Here is a 20,631-nt window from a genome sequence, read left to right on the forward strand (position 1 = left end):
TTTATATATATTATATAATTTATTTAATTTAAATATTTTGTATATTATTTATTTTACTTTAAACCTTATTTATATGTAAAAAAATATTTATTTTATTTGTATTATTTATTATATTATTTATATTTTATTGTATATTATTTATTATATTATGTATAATTTTAAAATTTTAAAATTATTATTAAATATTACATTTTTATATATCATTATTAAATATTTAGTATGTAATATTCTAAAATTTACTATAAAATTTTGTTCCTATTTAACATATTATTATTTTTATAAATATATATTAAGTTATTATATCATACAGTATATTTTTATATATATTAACCATTTTAAAAAATTCTCTTTTATTATTTATATATTGTTTTAAATATTTTATTTTTTTTAATACCTCATTTATTTTTAATTGTATTTAGTTTTTATCTTTATTTTTTGACTTATTTTTTAATGTTCATAATTTTTTTTTGTGTCTTTTGTTTGTATTTATTTAGTATTGTTTTAGTATGTTAATTTTATCTCATAAATTATTTATTATTTTTATGTTATTTATTGTTTTTATATATTTGCATAAAAATTGATTATCTATGTTGATATTTTAAGTTATATTTGCATGAAATATTATTGTATATATTATGTAATTTATATTGTTATATTCATTGTTTTCTATGTTGTATTTTGCATGAAATGTTAATGTATGTATATTTATGTTATTTATGATTATATCTGCATGAAATGTTAATGTATATTATGTAATTTATGTCATTATTTATCATTTTCTATATTATATTTGCATGAAATGTTAAAGTATGTATCATGTATTTTATATTATTTAGTATACATCATTGTTTTAAAAAAATTATATTTCATTTAATCCAAAAGAATTTTAAAATGAGGTAATATTTTTTGTATTTAGGAATTCGGGAAGTAGTGCCCTAACATGCTGGGTTGAGATTTCTCGTTTGACTAAATGTCTAAAGTATCCTTCTAAACAGATTTTGTAAATCACGAGATGATTTTAGTTACGAAAGTTTAAGAATATCGTGTCCAATTAAGTTGGATGTGATGTTTGTACTTTTTTGGAGTGAAGGAATCTCGATTTTCAACTCAAATTATTCCGGTTTTTAAAAAGAGATCCTATTTTTAAATTCTTTCAAATTTTTGACATTAAGACAGAAAACTATTCAATTTGGTACCAATTTTGGGCGTTGCGAGGGTGCTAATCCTTTCTCGTACGTAACCGACTCCCAAACCTATTTTCTCACATTTTCGTAGACCAAAATCTTTTATAAGGTGATCCAATCACACCTAAAAAGGTTGGTGGCGACTCCCATTTTCAAAATCTCCCTTTAAAAATGGTTTCGACAATATATATTTGTTAAAGTACTGATGTTATAAAATTCTTACCATCAGTCTCCAATTAAACTATTTTTTGTTAAAATATTTAAAAGTAAATTAATTTATTAATTAACACATTTTAAATACACCATCGAATCCCAAATAAAATTGAAAGAAGGTCAGATTCATTGCATGGAAAATTTAGACTAATTATTTTAATAGCTTTTCAATATATTAATTGAAAAATCTTTTAGAAAGTTATTATTAGATTGATATTAGCCAACAATTGGTACTTAAATATTGAAAACTTAAATATTGAAAATGACATATTCTGCTTCATAAAATGTATAGTATTAACATTTTTCTTCTAATTTAAATTAATTCCTTTTCAATTTCAACTATCGTTAAAATATATAAATTTATTTATTGTTGGATTTGGTCTCTAAAACAAGTGAAAAATATCAAATAATATTAGGACTGAAATGAGGAAGGACTATATGAAACTGTGATTCTATGTCATCCCTATCCCTTTCCAATGGGGGAATGATAAATCAAAATTTTTAACTTTTCTAATTGGATTTGAATTTTTTTCCAGGAGAAAAATTTTAATTTGTAACGGTTATTAAAATTTTGATTTGTAACGGTTATTCTCGTTTTAATAGCTATTAAATATTTCTTTAAATAAAACAAATTTAATAATAATTGAGTAAACTTAATATTAGCAAATAAATAAGACAATTGTATTGAGTAAAATTTAAGAATGTCAAAACATAATAACATAGACATTTTGGTTTCTCCAAAGAGGATGATAATAATAAAGTAAAACATCCATCCTAAACTCTAATTATACTCTTTCAACGGCGAGATCCAAATGTAATGAGAAAGATCTTTGTGCGAGGATTTGAATTGATAATATTTTTCCAAGCTCATATGTATCCCTGTCAATAAAATCATCTGTGAAATATATAGAATTAGGCTGGCCTTCGGAGAAATCCAAAGCTGAAACTGCTAAGATCCTATTATCACCCACAAAAACTATATATCCATCTATAATCTCTACCTCTTTCTTTTCTAACAATTTATCATTTTCATCATCTAAATCAACTTGAAAATTGTGAATTTTTTTGTCCAATGAACACTTCTTTCACCAACCTTTTCAAAATCTAAACATTTATGGATGGAGTATAAATTTCCCATAGATGACTTAACAAGATATACTCTAAATGAATGATTCTCAAGCCTTGGAATTGTTGGCATGAGTGTGTTCAATTTTGGTGGCTTTAAACTTTCATCATCTTTTACACCATTAACATCGAAGCATACAAGATTGTTGTAGTGCCTTATAGCATAAACCAAACCTTTATGGAAAAGAATATCAAGGAAAAGAGATTGATCTTCATCGACATCCATGTATATCCAATTTTCTTGGCAAGGTCTGAAGAAGGCTAATCTGCCATAAACACTATAAATTACGACAACTACAAAATTATTCGGATGCAACAAGGGATCGTCTGATAACACAACCTTTAAAATTTTATACGTGTAGTGCCCACTATCATATGCCATGCTGTCAAACCGAGGAAGATGAATGCTAAGATTTTCAAAAGGATTTGAAAGAGTTATATTGAAGCTCTTATTCACTGTGGCTAACCAACTATAACAAGAACCACAATATCTCCATGTATAAGGCTTGGGAAATTTAATCTCAGCAGTTTTTGATTTGACTTGTAGGCTGTATATTTTTCGCTTTTTGGCGCTCTTTTTGGATGGAATCATCAGCATTGGAACTAGATTTGTGGATGATCGCATCTTGATGTCGAGAAAAGTATTGAATAGTGGATGCCAATATTTGCTAACAGCACCAAATTGAACCCGACTGATGGGTTCATCTATTTTCTCAAGAATAGTAAGAAGACAGAGTTCTAGTATATATTCCCAATTTAGCATAGAATTCCCCATACTTGTTCCTTTAGAAAACCAACAGCAGCTTGGTCCCTGCAAATAATTCAAGTTAGAAAATAAAATAAGAGGGTGACGAAACTATGTATTTTCAGCACTTATATGGGTATTTAGAGCATGCAAATATTAGATTTTTAAATCTAGAGCGTATACTTATATGGACTTCAAGTGTTATTTTTCCACTTAAATTAGGATGTTAATAGTCTTCCACTTTTAGAAGTTGCAATCAATTGTAAGTTTATTTAAATTAAGTTTCTATAATAGTTATTTGCTATTCCTTATTAAAATATTCCTTAATTTACATACTTTTTTTTTATTTTCGTGTTGTTAATTCACAGAATTACAATCTTCAACTTCTAGTTTTAGTGAGTAAAGGATTAATCAATTGTAAGTTAATTTAAATTGGGTCAAGGAATAGGAGAAATAAGTCTTTGAAACTGTCCATTACAAAACCTTAATATCTATTTTTATCTTTGTGCCATAACTTTAGGTAAAAATTATATTTGTTTGTATTGCAAAATTCCTAATCTGTTGATAATGAATGGTAGCAAAACACTTTGTAAAATATTTTTCTACGATCGAGATTCCACCATTGATGGAGCCGTCATGGATATTGTTGTTTCTCTCGAGCTTATACTGTTGGTTGATGAAAATGGTTGGAATCTTCGATACGTTACAATCTACGAGCCATTTCACTCTTGATTTTGTTTCATCGAATGCTTTCAATTCATTTTTGCAATTGTAATTGGGTGCTTCAGTTGCTTCTAAAGCTTGTTTCCGCCAGTTTTAACAGCAACTCGAGCAGGTCTTTTGTTCGAATCTTGAACAACAACTGGAGCAGGTTTTTTATTTGAATCTTGAGCAACAATACAAACCCTACAAACCAAAATTTATGCAATACAAATATATCTAAGCCATAAATTTCTTTCTAGCCCTCTTAACAATTGATCAAAGTCCCTAACCCAAATTTCTCAGCTTTTGAAATTTTTGGGATTTTTTTTTATCTCGATCCATCTAGACGATAACAAAAGATTTAATCTATCTTGCTAGGGCTATAAAATTCACCCAAAAAACATGTCGTTTTGTGTTTCAATTTTTATTTTTTTACGTGGAAAAAAGAAAAAAAATAGTTTTATTGACGTGGAAAAAATACATGTGGTAATGAGGTGACTTATTATATCAGTTGCCGCTAATGATTTGACGGTCGAGTGATTAAAATGGAAGATTATCCTAACAACAAGAAATTTTTTTTTTTGAATGACCAAAATAAAAGCGCGCCTGAAAAGTTGGGTGATCATTTGAAAAGCTTCTTATCCAAGTGTGCTAACTAATAAGCTCCAAATTCAATCTTCTTTGCAACTTTGTATGGACCCTCTCAGTTCAATGTTATCTTGCCTCATTGACTCGTCAGTAATAGAGCTGACCATAGATTAGGTCGAGCCTCAACAGAATTGTAGGCCAATTTTATAGGATTGAATCAACCCAAAAAATGGGCCTAAATTTTTGCCCAAGCTCAATCCAGATTATAGATGCTAAACTTGAGCTCGACCTAGTCCGTATTAATTTTTTTAGATTATTTTATTGTATAAAACAAATTTAAAAAAATATAATATATAAAATGCACTTAAAAACATTAAAATAACAAATAAATTAAAAACAGTATTAAAACAACAAGCAAATTGAAAAATTGAGATACATTGTTTTCTCTCCAAACTAAAACAACAAACAAATTAAAAATGATATCAAAACCAATATCACCTTTCTCTCTCCATCTTTGGCAAGATAAGCAGCGCAAAACAAAGGATTTATTGCAGTTTCGGTCATCCATGGCAGGCTTGCTATGGTAAAAATTGCTATATGTTGTTTTCTATCCATTCAGTCATCGGATTTAAGTTTTTAGTCAACAATTTCAACACGAAGCCAATGCAGGCATAAAATGGATAGGTTGGCTTTTCCGAAAACACAAAGCAATTGCATCAATAAAAACACAAGTATTAGCTGAAATGCAAAAGAAATTTGGAACTAGAATGGAGAAATCTGTTTTTGGGGAGTCGAGACTCGGGACTTGGGAGGAAAAGAAAAGGCAGCTTGGTATCCGGGCTAGGCCGAGCCCAAGCTGAAAAAAAAAAAAAGAAAAGAAAAACTAGATTCACAGTAACTTGAAGTATATGGCGTTGATACTACATGCATGTTTTCGCCTGATCATATTACAGTTGCTGGAAATTGTCGAACACTGTCTGCAACAAAATCACAAACTTAAAAGCTGACAAATGAATGGTATAGGCTAAAATGCCATGGGACTCCCATTGCTCCATTTCCATTCCAGGAGTTTTTATCTTTTATTTTTTAAAATTTAAAATAATTTTACTTTCAATTAACATTATAAATTTAACAATTTTGATTAATCCCATCTCTGCTCTGTTAAATACATGTCATGCACTAGTTTGAACATTGAATGCCAATATTGCTAACAGCACCAAATTGAATAGTAAAAATACAGAGTTTAGGTAGATATTCCCAATTTGAATCAGAATTCCCAACACTTTTCCCTTTAGAAAAACAGTTAAATTAGTTCTACAAACTATGAACAGTAGCAGATTGCTCCTTCGAAATACAGTATAATAGTTTATGGTTGGTAAACAGGATTTTCAATGGATTTTTTTGTCTCCCTCTTTAAGATGATTTATTTAATTTTTTTATATACAAACCTAAAAAGCAAATTATACTGTATTTCATGCTCTGTACCAGCATGTACCCAACATAAGTACATTGCAAAGGTAACTTAATCACAGACATTAAAAGAAAAAGGAACATTCTAGTCCATAAGTAATGATATGTTAGTTGTTTTTTGTATGACATTGATTTATTTAATGATATTGTTTAGGAAAGAAATTGTTGTAAAATCAGCATGATTCTCCTGGTCAGCTAATTTGCATGAAACTCCTGTCCATCAATTCCTAATCATGCTAACAACATTCTCTTTTACTATATAAAATATTTTCCCATTTTGACAGTTTCATAAAAACTTAAAACTGTTTTATCTTTTAAACTCAACTTCTTCTTCTTCTTTATAATGGCATCCAATGCTGTTGAAAATGTTTCGAGAAGAGACTACAATGGTTTTTGTAACCTTTGTAATGAAACTTTTGAAAATTCAAAAGCGGTATTGCATCATCAAAATATTCGTCATAAAGATGAGATAAAATTCAAATGTGATATATGCCATCGTGGTTTTCCAAGAAGGGAAGCAAGAAATGAGCACCGCAATAATGGCCATTAAACATGGTTTTATGCTAATATGCCCATCATATGCTAGTTATTTCGGTCTTGCTTTTATCTAGGTTTAATATGTTACTTTCCTATATGCTCAATTTATAGTTTTAATGTGTTGTTTTTTATTTATTAAATGCACGTTTGTGCATTACATTGTATTGACTGGGCAGTATTAACTATATATTTTATTGCTTTTATTTTTGTTCTTTATTAGTTTTTGCTTTAGATTCTTTTGAGAAACGGATTTCATTGCGCTTAACCCCAAATTACTTCCATTAAAATTTGTAGGAAAGAAAAAATAACACCGAGCAACGCATTAATCTCTACTTCATTATTGTAAGGAGATCAATTATAACGATCAACAAATAGTTCATATACAAATTAAAAAAGCATTAACAGAATTTTAGGCTCGATTGATAGGCTTTGGCCCTACCTAAAAAATGGACGTAAATTTTTGTCCAAGCTCGATTCAAATTATAAATGCTAAACCCGAGTCCAGATCGGACCTGACCGACCTATATTAAAGCCTATAGTATCGATACAATAGGTAATGTATCAATACTTGCTATGAGGTATCAATACCTATGAGAGGGTATCGATACTTTGTTAAGGCTATCCAGGTTAGGCCGGGCCAGAAAAGCTTACCTGAGATCCAACCCATTTAGAAAATGGGCCTTATTTTTTTTGTCTAACTTTATATTTTTATCTAAACCCTCCCACTTTCCAGAATGATTTTAGCCATGGACAAATCTAGTTTGTGTAATAACCCGAAAATCGGTGATGTCGAAAAAATTCAGTTTCGGGACTTTGATTCCGTAAACCAAGATCTTAAATATTTTTATTAGCTATTTATGGAATTATGTTCTAAGTGAATTGTATTTTGGATTGATAATTCTATCGAATTAATGATTAATTAAGATATAAAAATTAAATTGTAAAAGTAGTAAAAGTTTCGTTGCTATGAACTTTTGATTAAGAAATGAACCAAATTATTATGTCATTAAATTGATTAATATAAAATATAGTTTAAATTAAATAAAAGGAAAATAAAACCCTGAAAATTTATATTATTATTATTATTATTATTATTATTATTATTATTATTATTATTAAGTTTTGGGGCAAGAATGATATCATCTTCTTCCCTACTCACCCAAAGCAAATAGAAAGAAAAGAAGCTTAACGCTATTTAGGGATTTTGGAAGCTTTAACCTTAAAATTCAAATAAGTATTTGGTTATTTTCTTGGAATTTTTATGTTTTTGAAAACCCGGGAGTTTAATCTAGTTAATTTATGTGTTATGTTTCAAAAATGTTAAAGTTTTTAAAAGTTGTTATTGTTGATTACTTGAAGTTTTTTGTATTAAACTGTTAGATTTTAAATTTAGATATGAAAAATGACTAGTTTGTAAAGTTTAAATGTTAGTTTTGTAACATAAGGACTAAAGTGAATTATTTGTAAAGATGTTATGAGATTTTGATAAAAATAGATAGTAGAGAGGTTATAGAGGATGAGATTGAAATCAAATTGTAAAACGAAACTCAATTTGAAAGATATGACTATTGTAATGCCCCAACTTTCGAGAATTCTGTGAATGTTGGCATAGGTTTAATTATGTTAGTGGGCCTCTAGAAGGCCCAAGCTTAAGATAGAACCCGGCAATTTTAGTTAATTTTTGTTCCATAAGAAAAAGGGGGTGAAATTATGAAATAGAACCTATGTGAAAATGTTTGAAAATGCTATAGGCTAAATTGAAGTGGCCAAATAAATAGAGTGCAAAATAGGAGGATTTGCATGACAAACCTCCCATTTTACATGAAGTGGCCAGCCATCATGTTGTTGTAGACAAAATATGCACTTGATATCCATAATTTATGGTACAAATTGATACAAATTGATAATGGGTTAGGTAAATGTTTCATGATAATGGGTTAGGTAAATGTTCCATGATGGGAATTTCATGTCTTTTGTATTAAAGAATTAAATGGATGAAATATGAAATTTTATTAAAAGAAAAGGGGTGAAAAGAACAAGTTTCGTCCATCTTTGTTCATCATAGCCGAAAGTTAGAGAAGAGGAAGGAGAGGAGAAAGCTCTTGAATGTTCGGTCACTTGGGGAAGAAAATTGAAGATAAGTTCATGGTAGTTTGCTTCTATCTTGATGTTCATGAGTTCTTCTTGATTCTACCTTAACTCTTGAAGTATATTTTGGTTTTTAGTTGTGTTGTGAGCATTTAGTCATGAATTAAAATGAAGGAAATGGTTGTTGTTTCATGTTCTTTTGATGAAAAAATGGAAGATAGGTGAAGTTGAGCCAAACAAATGAGCATGCATGTGCCTTAGATGTTAAAGGGAAAAATCAGCTAACATGTTGTGCTTTAAAATGATGAAATGGAGATTTTAATTAAGTAAAATCATAGATATGTGATGATTGATTGGTGATATACATGTTTAAATAACAAGCATCCAAGTTAGGTGTGAAAGAGTGATTTGGTAATAAATCTGCTTGGGATAGCAGCAGTAACGTGACTTTGGAAAATCACCATAAATTGTGGGAGATGAGTTAGAAGCTGCATAAATTATGTAATTAAAGCTTAATGAGTCTAGTTTCAAATGGAATAAACGAGAACATATTTTGAACTCTGTACAATGAGAAATTTGATTCGTAATGAAGAGTGGTCAGATTAGTCAAACAGTGAAACATGGGAAACTTTGAGAAATATCTGGTATTGATGGGATAAACCAAAAATTCTGAAAATTTTATGGATAGAAGATATATGAGTCTATTTTCAGGGAAAATTAACGGAACTTGATTTGGAGTTTCGTAGCTCCAGTTATAAATGATTTAGTGACTGTTGCTCAGGAAGATAGCTTGCAGTGAAATTATGATTATGTGGTAAATATTGACAAAAATTTATTAATGAGTTGCTTATTGTTTTCTTATAAGCTTACTATGATCTGTAGGTGTGGTTGGCCGAATATTGTAAGGGGTTAATACGTAGTTTGTATTTGAATAGTTAGATTAACGTGTTAGTAATCCAATTGTAGGCAGTTTGTGTGTGGATCTCGTCAGCATATCGTCGCAAACAGGTGTGTAACTAACACCCTCTTTCTTAGTCTAGATCGGCAAAAGCCGAAAAGCCGAAATGCCTAAAATCGGTATTTTGTAGATTTGCGAGTGTGCGAATGCTCGTGAGGTAAATCGATTAATGTTTTTGGCAAGCTGCAATGTTTGGACTGCAAAGTGCATGATTTCTGTGCCCTCGATATTTTTGGGCTTAATGGGCCAAAATTGGAATCATGGGCCAACGGGCCCAATTCGGTAAGAACCCTTGGTACGTGATTCTGTTAGTACGTGAAAAGTAGGAATATACATGAAAAACCCTAAAAGCAGCTAAATTATTATAATACCCCTATGTATGGAAAATTACTGTTATACCCCTAGGTGCAAAATTACGTAAATACCCTAGGGTTAAATTGACCTAAATGCATGACGGTTGTTATTTACTGCATGCCATGTTGTTATTATCTGATGCATGGGACTGGGATATTGACGGAGGAAGTACTGAAAGTGGCTTGTCCACGTACTGGAGGCTTTGCTTCAATTTACTGTTAACTGAGCAGCAAGGCTGCAACTGTGGAGTGTTGGGGTGGGTGGGTTGAGCTATTCCCCACATGGAGTGTATGGCTGGTACGGGTGGAGTGTAGTGGTTGGTGGGTTGAGTAGTCTCCCCAAATGGGCTTGCATATGTTTATTGATGTTGCATGTATTTTGAAATAGGCCTATGGGCCATACTGTTATTTAAATAAGGGGCTAAGGCCCAGTTTATTATAATCTGAAAAGGGCTCTGGTCCAGTACCACTGTTACCTGAATGGGCTTAGACCCAATAGGCTTGAGCTGACTTGGGCTTTGAATGGGTTTTCCTTACACACTGAGTTTCCCCAAACTCACCCATTTTATTTTCATCCACGCAGGAAATCCCCAACCATAGTGGGCTTGGAGCTGTGAGGGAATTCGGAGTGGCCACCCGTTCTGAAAGTTTGATTTTCTTCTGGTGAACTAGACATCCTTTTAATTACGTTTGAGGTTTTGGGCTTTTAAATGTAATAAGGCCGCTTATTTATTTTTGATGGTTTTTATATGTTTTATTAAGATAGGTAATATTTATATTTAACTGTTGAAATTAGATAGCTTTAGGGCGCGTTTTCAAAAACAGTAATTGATTTTAAAATAACACGAAAACAAGCAAAGCTTCCGCAATGAATATATTTTCCAAAATTAATCACTTTTCCTAAAAAGGACTTAATCAAATCGGTTTCCTAGAAATATACATGACGTTAAGGTATGGCAATGGCGGTTTGCATGTCTAGGATTGGATCCGAAGGGAGTTTGGTACTTAAGCAGTCCGATGGACTCACCTCCTCTTTTCCGGTTTCCTACCTCGTGCACAGCTTCCATTCACTTTAACCTATAATGAAATCATCTTTTAAAACACTCAGTAAGTTTTCTTTCTGGATCGGAAATGTTTTGAATGCTTCGATGTGGCATGTCGGATCCGGCCATAACGTCTGGGCCGGGTTTGGGTTGTTACAACTATTTTGGTTTTATGGACTAAATTGAATAAAATGTAAAAAAATAAAATAAAATTGAATTGAAACATGCTTATAATAGGATGATATGAGATGTTTGAAATTGATAAATTAAAATGAATTATTTTATAGATCAAGAATTGAAGCAAATTGAGGCTAGTCGCAGAAAAGCAAAAATTGTCGAATAGTCTTTGAAAGCTCATTTGGTTGCTATTTTGCAAGGTAAGTTCATATGGAACTTACTAAGTTAATTAATATGTTTGTATTTCTATAAATTGAATCATTATATTTGCTACCTATTTATTTTGTTTTGCAAAGTATGATATCGAGATAAATTGAAAATAATTATTTGAGTTTAAAATGCTATTTTTGAGATTGATTATTGAACAAGAGGACTAACTTGATTATGTAGTTATATTTTAATCATGATTGGTAAATATTACTTTCAAAATACAATGCAAGCCAAAAAAATTAAAAATAATTATAATTTGACGCTCAAAAGATAGTTTTAAAAAAAAGATTATTTAATGCATGAAGTTCTAAATTAACGATAAAAAACACTTAATTTCATTGACAATTTAGAATGGTGAAGATATATATTCATTAAAGTACTGATGTTATAAAATTCTTACCATCAGTCTCCAATTAAACTATTTTTTGTTAAAATATTTAAAAGTAAATTAATTTATCGATTAACACATTTTAAATACACTATCGAATCCCAAATAAAATTGAAAGCAGGTCAGATTCATTGCAAGGCAAATTTAAAGACGTCACAAGTGTATAGCCCAAAAATATGCCCGGGTTTAAACCCATTTCCATACCCAAAATTTAAACCCCATTTTACAAAACCCACTATAGACCCAACATGCATCAAACCCATCTACAGTAAATCCACCTAAACTACCAACCCATTACAATCAAACCCAATACCCATTAGCCCAAGACCCAACACAGCAAACCCAATCCCAGTAACCCAATACCAAATCCTAAAACAGAAAAAATAAAAAACCCTAATCACCCCACTTGTGCTGCCACTGTCACCAAAGCCTGCAGCACCGGCCACTGCTCAGCACTGCCCCACCGCCTTCGCACTTAAGTGGTACCTGCAAGCAATAAATAGGAAAAGACAGTAAAAACAATAGAAACAAATTGAAGACAGGCTATAAAAGCCGAATGTACAAGCAATGTTGGGGGGTCGATTTTCTTTTCTTTGTGAACATCAACAAAAATAAAGGAGTTTCGAAATACGGCGATAGCTTTCAATATAAACATACATAAATCGTGGTTCAAACAACAAAAGAGATCCAAGAACTGAATCAGATCAGCGGCAAAAAAGTGACCCTTTTTTACATATATTTCTCATTTTAGGCATTTGTATATAGATGAATAAAAGGAAGATAAAAAATAAATAAATAGCAAAAAAAAGAGAATAAATTATCTTTTCCGGCCACCGTGCGGTGACGGAAATCTCCCTCTCCCCTTTCCCTTTTCTTTTTTTCTCCTAAGATGCTAAATGGTTTTTTTTTTAAATTTGGCTTTTGTAGGGACCAAAACGTTGCGTTTTGGTCCCCTTTTAATAAAACGACGTTGTTTTGGCCCCGGGTCGGACCGACTCGACCCAACCCGCTTAGGATCAGCGTGTTTTTATAGCAGAAAGGCTAATTTCGTTTTTGGTCCTTCCGCATTTTCATTATTTTTCAATCAGGTTTTTAGTTATTTTAATTTGGCCCAAAAATATGCAGTGTTTTGCAATTTGGTCTCCTATGCTGCATTGCGTTTTGACCAGGGGATTTATTGTGCTCTTGGCCCCTCTAGGTTGCACGCATATTGTAATTTCGTCCTTTTCTTTTTATTTTTATTTCAAATCAGCCCTAAAACTTTGGTTTTTATTCAATTTTAGTCCTTTTTAGTTTATTTTCATTTCTTTACTATTAAATTAATTAATTTTGATATTTTTTATCATTATATTTACTATTATTTATTGTTATTGGTATTATTATTATTAATATATGTTTTATTATATACGTATGAACATACCTTTTTTACTATTTTACATTATTATATTTATTATTTATTTTTAACAAATCATTATTTTATTTTCTTTATATCATCATTATACTTAATTTTTGTTTATATATAATATTTTCTCTTTTTACTTTTATATTTACTATTTTCATTATATTTATTCATTACTTATTATTATTTATGTATATATATTTTTAAAATCCCATGTTACGTATAGACATTTCTAATATGTATTTCTTTAAATGATATTAGTACATATAAATTTTAGTACATATATATGTATACTTATGTGAATATTCTTTTAACATGTACTATATATATATTATTTATTCTATATTATGTATGTGTATTTCTAATATTATATTTCGTTTTCATATATATTATGTATATACTTTGGTATCATAGTTATATATTTTTATACGATTTTATGTACATATATTTACATGCATATATTTTCTTTTATATATTATGTATATACATTTTTTAATATTATATATGTATATGTTTATACTATATTAGTTAGTTTTTTATACTATCTTATTTGTACATTTTGAATGCTATGTTATGTATATATTTTAATACTACATTATATATATATTTTTATGTTGTATATATATTTCTAATATTGTATATTAAGTATTTCTAATATCCTTATTATTTATATCCATATACGTACGTATCTGTATAGCGTATTAATAAGTTCCTTTTATATTGCTATCATTTCTAATGCATATGTATATATCGTATATGTTTTATATATATTATGTGTAGACACTCAATTTTGCCCGGTCCATTTCAGTATTTAAAATAATAAACCCCCAAAAAAAAAACGAAGTCCAAGTTTAGTCCAGAATTACAAATATAATTTGGCCCGATCGGAATGGCCCATTACTTGAAAAGATTTAAGGTCTATCTACAAGCTTGACTCATATGGAAATATAATCTTCAATGATATGTAATCTTAGATATGATACAATCTTAAATATGATTGCAATCTTAGATATGATGCAATCTTAGATATGATTGCAATCTTAGATATGATACAATCTTAGATATGATTGCAATCTTAGATATGATATACAATCTTAGAAGATGTGATTTTGTAAGCTTGGAGATTTAATTTGTAGATATCCTTTGATCTTAACCGTTGATGTAATTGATCTGTACCGTTGGATTTTGGGAGGCTCAACTATAAATAGAGGCCTCTCCCTTCATTGTAAAACACTTGAGTTTTGGGAAACAATAAGAATTCTTGAGAGCATTCACTCAAATTTCTCTCCCTCTTGCGTTCTTACTCTCTGTGGTTTGCTCTTATTTTATTCTTCGTCTATCTTAGTTTTTCAACCCTTTTTTATTTTAATTTCTTCTTATTTTAATTTCTTCATTTTTCAAATATGTATATTTTTTTCCTATCTTTTATACATTTGATTATGTATTTTATATATCATAATATTTAACCTTTTTATATAGTTTATTTTTAAATATATATTTTCTATGCATGTATATATATTATATAATCATTTCATTATAAATATAAATTCTTTTACATATTTGATATTTTATACATTATTTTTCTAAACCAATATATTTTATATAATTATTATTCTTATAAATATATTTTTTATTATATATTATATTTTAAATTTATTATTAAATATCACTTTTTTTATATGCTCATTCTATTTATCAATTGTTTATATTATACATATATTTTTAAAACTTATGTTTTTTTATTATACAATATTTGTTTTTACTTTAGAATTAATGTATTATTGTTATGTTATGTATTTCATATGTTATGTAATATCTTAGACTTTTATAATTTACTTTCAAATGCATATTTTTATATATGTACATTGATATATTGTATTATATGCATCATTTCATTTATTAATCCATTCATGTGTACATTAAATTATTGAATTGTATATTTTATATTTTATGTAGATTCTATTTATCCATTTGCTATGCATGTCATCTATTTTTACTCATACATATTTTACACATTAATATTTACCATGTTTTTTATATTATTTAATGTTTTATTTATGATATATTGTATATAATTAGTGCATTTATTATGCTTTCTTTTGGGTATATTCCTATTTGGTTAGCATGATTATTTTTATTATTCTATTTTACCCTCTATATAGTGATTGCATTTATATAAAGTGTTATAATACTTTGTAATATACGCTATTTGAATATCTATGTTTCGTAATATAGAATTGTCACTCTAAAAGGTCATTTAAAACAATATTTAAAAGTTTTATAAAAATAAAAAAGGCAATGCTTAGTATTTGAAAGCTTCGAGAAAAGTAATGCCCTAACTTATTGGGTTGCAACTTTTCTCGTTGAGTTCGAATAGTCAAGTACCCTTCTAAGTTTTTAAGATTTTCAAAATACGAGCAACTGTCTTAGAATTTCAAAGCGTTGTGTCCTAACTTATTAGATGTGGTGATTTGTCGTTTCGAGATAGGGATATCCAAAAGGTTAACTTAGTGTCAATGTTTTGATACGAGTGAACCCAATTTTTCAAAATCAAAGTATTTTAAAGAGGATTACATCTTAAAATTTTTTAAATTTCTGACATTAAAGACATTTGATAATCAATTAGGTACCAATTTTTAGGCGTTACGAGGGTGCTAATCCTTCCTCGTACGTAACCGACTCCCGAACCCGTTCTTTTATTTCGTGGACCAAAACTAATGATTTTAAAACAAAATGTTTTAAAGGTGATCTAATCACACCTAAAAAGATTGGTGGCGACTCCCGTTTTCGTTTTTTAAAATCGATTCTCATTTTCTAAAATTCGATTTGAAAATGGTTTCGACAGCTTGGCGACTCCGCTGGGGACTAATAAGAGAGTCAAGCCGTGTAATTGATTATCTCTTGTCTTAATGTCGGAAATTAAAAATTTTAAAATTTAATCTTCTTTGCATTACATGTGTTTGTGTTATTGCATGTGTTGCTATATTCTAATACGCATTACATTTGCATGACCGTTGTGGTCACACCCTTAAGTGGGAGTGAGAAGCTACGCCTTCATGAGGTTTTCGCCTCCGTGCAGGATAGTGGATCACTTTCGGGATACATCCGTACCTATGGTTTCGTGAGATTTTCATCTCCGTGTATCCATAGGGAAATGTGTCCCCCTGAACTGAACTCGATTCAAATGAGCCTATAATGGGTGAGGATCGAGGAATCTGCTGGTTCAGGTACCTCAACTTTAGAACTAAACCACATATAGAAGGACCGTAAGAGCTCAACCTAGATAGAATTATACCGTAATTATTACCCTTGCAGGTTATCTTTGAGTTTATTGTTATCATGTGATACTAACTATCTCCTTTCTTTCGTTGCATATCATTTCGCATTTAAAAAGTATCGATTTTCGGTCAGTTTCTAAGTTAGAGAGTTTTATTATGGAGAACGGACTTCTTGATAGAGTGGAAGACAACGCTAACGTCCATATATGGTCAGAGCAAACTCAGTTAGTAAAGGAAAATAGTCTAGCCATGGGATATGTGTCAGAGCTGTCAGACTACATTCGTATCACACAAGATAATCAGCATGAGTTAAAGGAAATATGGGATCAATGGGGTAGCGAAGCCAAGCAGTTGTTCTACAACAACCATGGGGACTTGCAGTACTTGCTTGACTTGGGAATAGACGAGAATTGGTTTCGGGCCATCACTCAGTATTGGAATCTTGTATACAGTTGCTTTACGTTTGGAAAAGCCTATATGGTACCCGTGGTGGAGGAATATTCAATTTTGTGGCGTTGTCGTATGACTCAAGTTGATAAAGTTTACTCAAGGGCTAACTGTATTCCAACTTTTGTGAGGAAGTTGATGAATGTCATAGGAAGAGGGAGTGAGCTAAAATGGAAAGAGTATGAGGGAAAATGGGCAGTCTTGGAATTCCTGCCTCTTCCGCCACTAGTGCGTCTTAATGTTGTTTCCAATCAAAGCAGAATTGGATACGAAGAAGATTGTTTGACACTCTATGGCAAGGCGTGCTGTAGGGCAAAAGGTAATGTACTCACCAATCATTTTAAGGTGAACAAGAAGAGTATTGATGGACATTTCCACCATTACAACATTTTTCTTTCATAGGAAGATGGTCGATGGTAAGAGTGTTGGAAGAAAAGTGATTGACAGAATGCATGGACCTACAAAGGTGAGTTGGATGGAAAGAATTGTGCCTATGATGGTAAAAGGCTTATTTATTATAGGACCAAACAACAAGCATGAGTTTACTATGTTGCATTTATCAGAGATAATGGAAATGTAAGCCCCGATGATCTGTCAAAATAGACGCAAAAGAATGAGATTAAAGAAGTCCATATCATTTAAAAGACCTTTAAAGTAGAGATTAACTATACTGAGAAGATACCCATCTAAGCATTTCAAAATGCTTTGCGTGGACAGGAATCTGAAAGATCTCAAGAAACACTAAAGGTGTTGGATATCATTTTAAGGTAGCATGTTAAGCAGGAATGCCCACTTGTTTGCTAGTCTTTCTTTCAAGATAATCAGAACAACTTCACAGACATTGGAAAAGGTGTCCATAGATGTAGGGATTATCTTATGGGTGAAGCCATAGCTCAAATTCGGGATGGTAGTAGATCATTTACGGACCATGAAGGTACAAGCTGATACATTGAGCACAGTCAGATCATTGTCAAGAGTTAGCTTTGTTGAGTTAAAACTTTGGGCCATGGGACGAAGGCGTATTTGTAATCCATTCATATGTAAAGATATTCTTTTTCTAAATAAAGTTTTCTAAATGAAATTAAGTCGAGATCGATACCTTTTTGCATTCATGCATTTGTATTACATCACATCGCATTATATGCATTTAAATTATAAAAAGACCATAATTAGTTAAAGTTATTAAAAAAGAAAGAAAAAGAGAGAGAGAGAGAAAAGGGTCACGGCTAAGTGAAAAAGAGACGTTCCCTTACATATCCCTGACTTTTGTGTCAAGAGGGATAGCTTACCCGGAGAAGGGGGTGTTTAGAAATGAAAATAATCCCATCAATGTCATACATGAGGAAGGGACTGAACAAAAAAACCTTGAGGGCATTCGCCCTTACGAACCGGGAAGTTCTTTAAATAATTGGACTGCAGAAGAACTTCCTATAAGCTTTAGGAATTTTATGGAGTAATATTCAGAACACTCTTGTTGCTCTAAAGCCTAGGAGTAATGAGATTTCTTTTGAGAAGTGGGCTCATGTTCAGACATTTTTATTTTCAATAAAACATACTTTTATTATTTATCCGAGTATATATTCTTTCATTCTAATTCTTTTGACCTTTGACATTCTTTATAAATTTTCATTTCATGTAAATAGTCATTTTTGAATTCATTTATTCCTTTTATATTCTTTTGTGTGCCTATCATAGATCCCTAGATATCAATGACACGGGCTACGATACTATAGATTCAGAGTTCCTTTTGAGTGCAATATGTGTTTAGAGGAATCTCAGTACTTTGAAGGTGACAGAAATTGTGACTTGTTTCTGAATTTGTTGAAAATGGTTTTTACCCCATGAAGTGGTGGTAGGAAATATAGCCTTAGAGGAAGGAAAGATTGCGAAATCGGAATTAGCTGAGGAGAGAAAACAAGACCTTGTTGAGACTATTATGGGAATTCAAAAATATGGTCCAAAGACGCATGCAGGAGTGCAATTGCCAGGATAAACATGAGGTTTTGGGGCACTGTTGGTCCACCATGGAAAGGGATCGCATCAGTTGTACAATGAATGCCAAATTTGAAGGAGTAAAGACTTCTGGGGCATGTATGTTATGGGCCCGAACTTATCAAAAGTTTCAAGCTGACAATGACTCATCTTTGTAGACGTCAACTACTACATTAAGAGAGGGAGATAGCTTCATATGCCAATATTACAAAGTCAAAAGTCATCTATTTCAAAAAAAAAGAAAAAGAAAAAAAGATTATATATAACTGTACAATGCCAAAAGTTTGCATTCTTTTCAAAAATAATGCGCCATACCACAGTACAACAAAGGTTGCCAAAAGAAAAGAAAAAGAAGAAAAAAACAAATTACAAAAGATGACCGAGACTGGTAAAAATTGGTAGAAGAAACTACCGCCTACTCTCTATGCTTACGCTGGGGCAAACACCTTCAATTCCAATTGTTTCAAAGGTTCCAACCATCATCCTTGGAATGGGTGCATTGTTTGGCTTTCCTGAGCAGTCTGATGTGCCGTCAATAGCTGCGATGGTTAGCTCCAAGCAGTGGCCATTGATTTTCAGCTATGGGGCATCAGGCCGTACACAGTCTCTGAAGCTTAAAATGATAGATTCTTTCTTCAAAACCAATTTCTGACAAAGTTGATGACGGTATCATGAAGGAAGCTCTCTTAGACTTCTATACAAGTTCAGAGAAGAGGAAACCTGATCAAATCATTATTTTTAGGGAGAGGGTTAGTGAGTCTCAATTCAATCAAGTTTTGATCAAGTTATTGAGGCTTGCAAGTTCCTTGGCGAGAAGTGGAACCCTAAAGATTGTGGTTATTATTGTACGAAAAACCATCATACCAAGTTTTTTTTTCAGCAGTGATCTCCTGACAATGTGCTACATGGTACTGTCATTGACAATAAAGTATGCCATCCAAAGAACAATGATTTTTACCTTGGTACCCATGCTGGAATGATTGGAATCACGAGGCAGACCCACTATCATGTTCTCTTAGACCAGGCTGGGTTTTCGGCTGATGATCTGCAAGAGTTTGTTCATTCTCTATCCTACATGTATTAAAGGAGAACTACAACCATATTTGTTGTGCCTCCTATTTGCTACGCTCATTTGGCAGCTTCACAGTTGGGGGCAATTTATGAAGATTAGGGATGCTTCAGAAACATCATCGAGTCATGGTGGGATGTATGCTCCAGGAGTAATCTCTATACCTCAGCTTTCCAGGTTGAAGGATAAAGTCAGCAATTTCATTCTTGTCTGCTGAGAATCATTGAACCATCTTTTTGTAGGGTTTAACAAACAACAGCCAGGACGGCTGCTGGGGTAATCCCTTTCTCATGGGTTTATGAATCAAGATTTTTCCTCCAAGCTTTGATGGAGTCAAGAATTGAATACCTCTAGTAAACTTAACTTGAAAATATTCATCCTAAGCAAATGTACCAAGAATGGATGACACAGACTTATGACAAAGAAAGTTCGTCCAAAAGAATCTCATAAAGGAAACCTTGCAAAAGGATGCCGAATTGGGAAAGGCCATATGTTACGAAGAGGGCTTTCTCTAGAGGTGCATTGATTTTGACAAGAAATGGATAGGAAGAATTTATCTGATCCAGTGAATTCGGACTCAGTCAAAGAGTACTTTGTCTGAAGGAGAAGGGAAGCCAAGGTGAAAACTCGCAAAGGGCACTTTGGGACTTCTATTTCAAAAAAAA

The 20,631-nt window shown here is 31.2% G+C and overlaps 1 long non-coding RNA gene across 1 annotated transcript; it reads right to left on the minus strand.

The window, feature by feature from the left end:
* Nucleotides 1-11,889: 11,889 nt before the first annotated feature.
* Nucleotides 11,890-12,699, minus strand: LOC107894763 (uncharacterized). Its single transcript, XR_001683253.2, has 2 exons — nt 12,439-12,699; nt 11,890-12,267 (listed from the first exon to the last, which is right to left on the minus strand). It is a non-coding gene; the product is annotated as an uncharacterized lncRNA (long non-coding RNA).
* Between the last annotated feature and the right edge of the window lie 7,932 nt (nt 12,700-20,631).

The sequence above is a fragment of the Gossypium hirsutum genome, chromosome A13 (genome assembly GCF_007990345.1).
Source record: "Gossypium hirsutum isolate 1008001.06 chromosome A13, Gossypium_hirsutum_v2.1, whole genome shotgun sequence".
NCBI classification, from domain to species: Eukaryota; Viridiplantae; Streptophyta; class Magnoliopsida; order Malvales; family Malvaceae; genus Gossypium; species Gossypium hirsutum.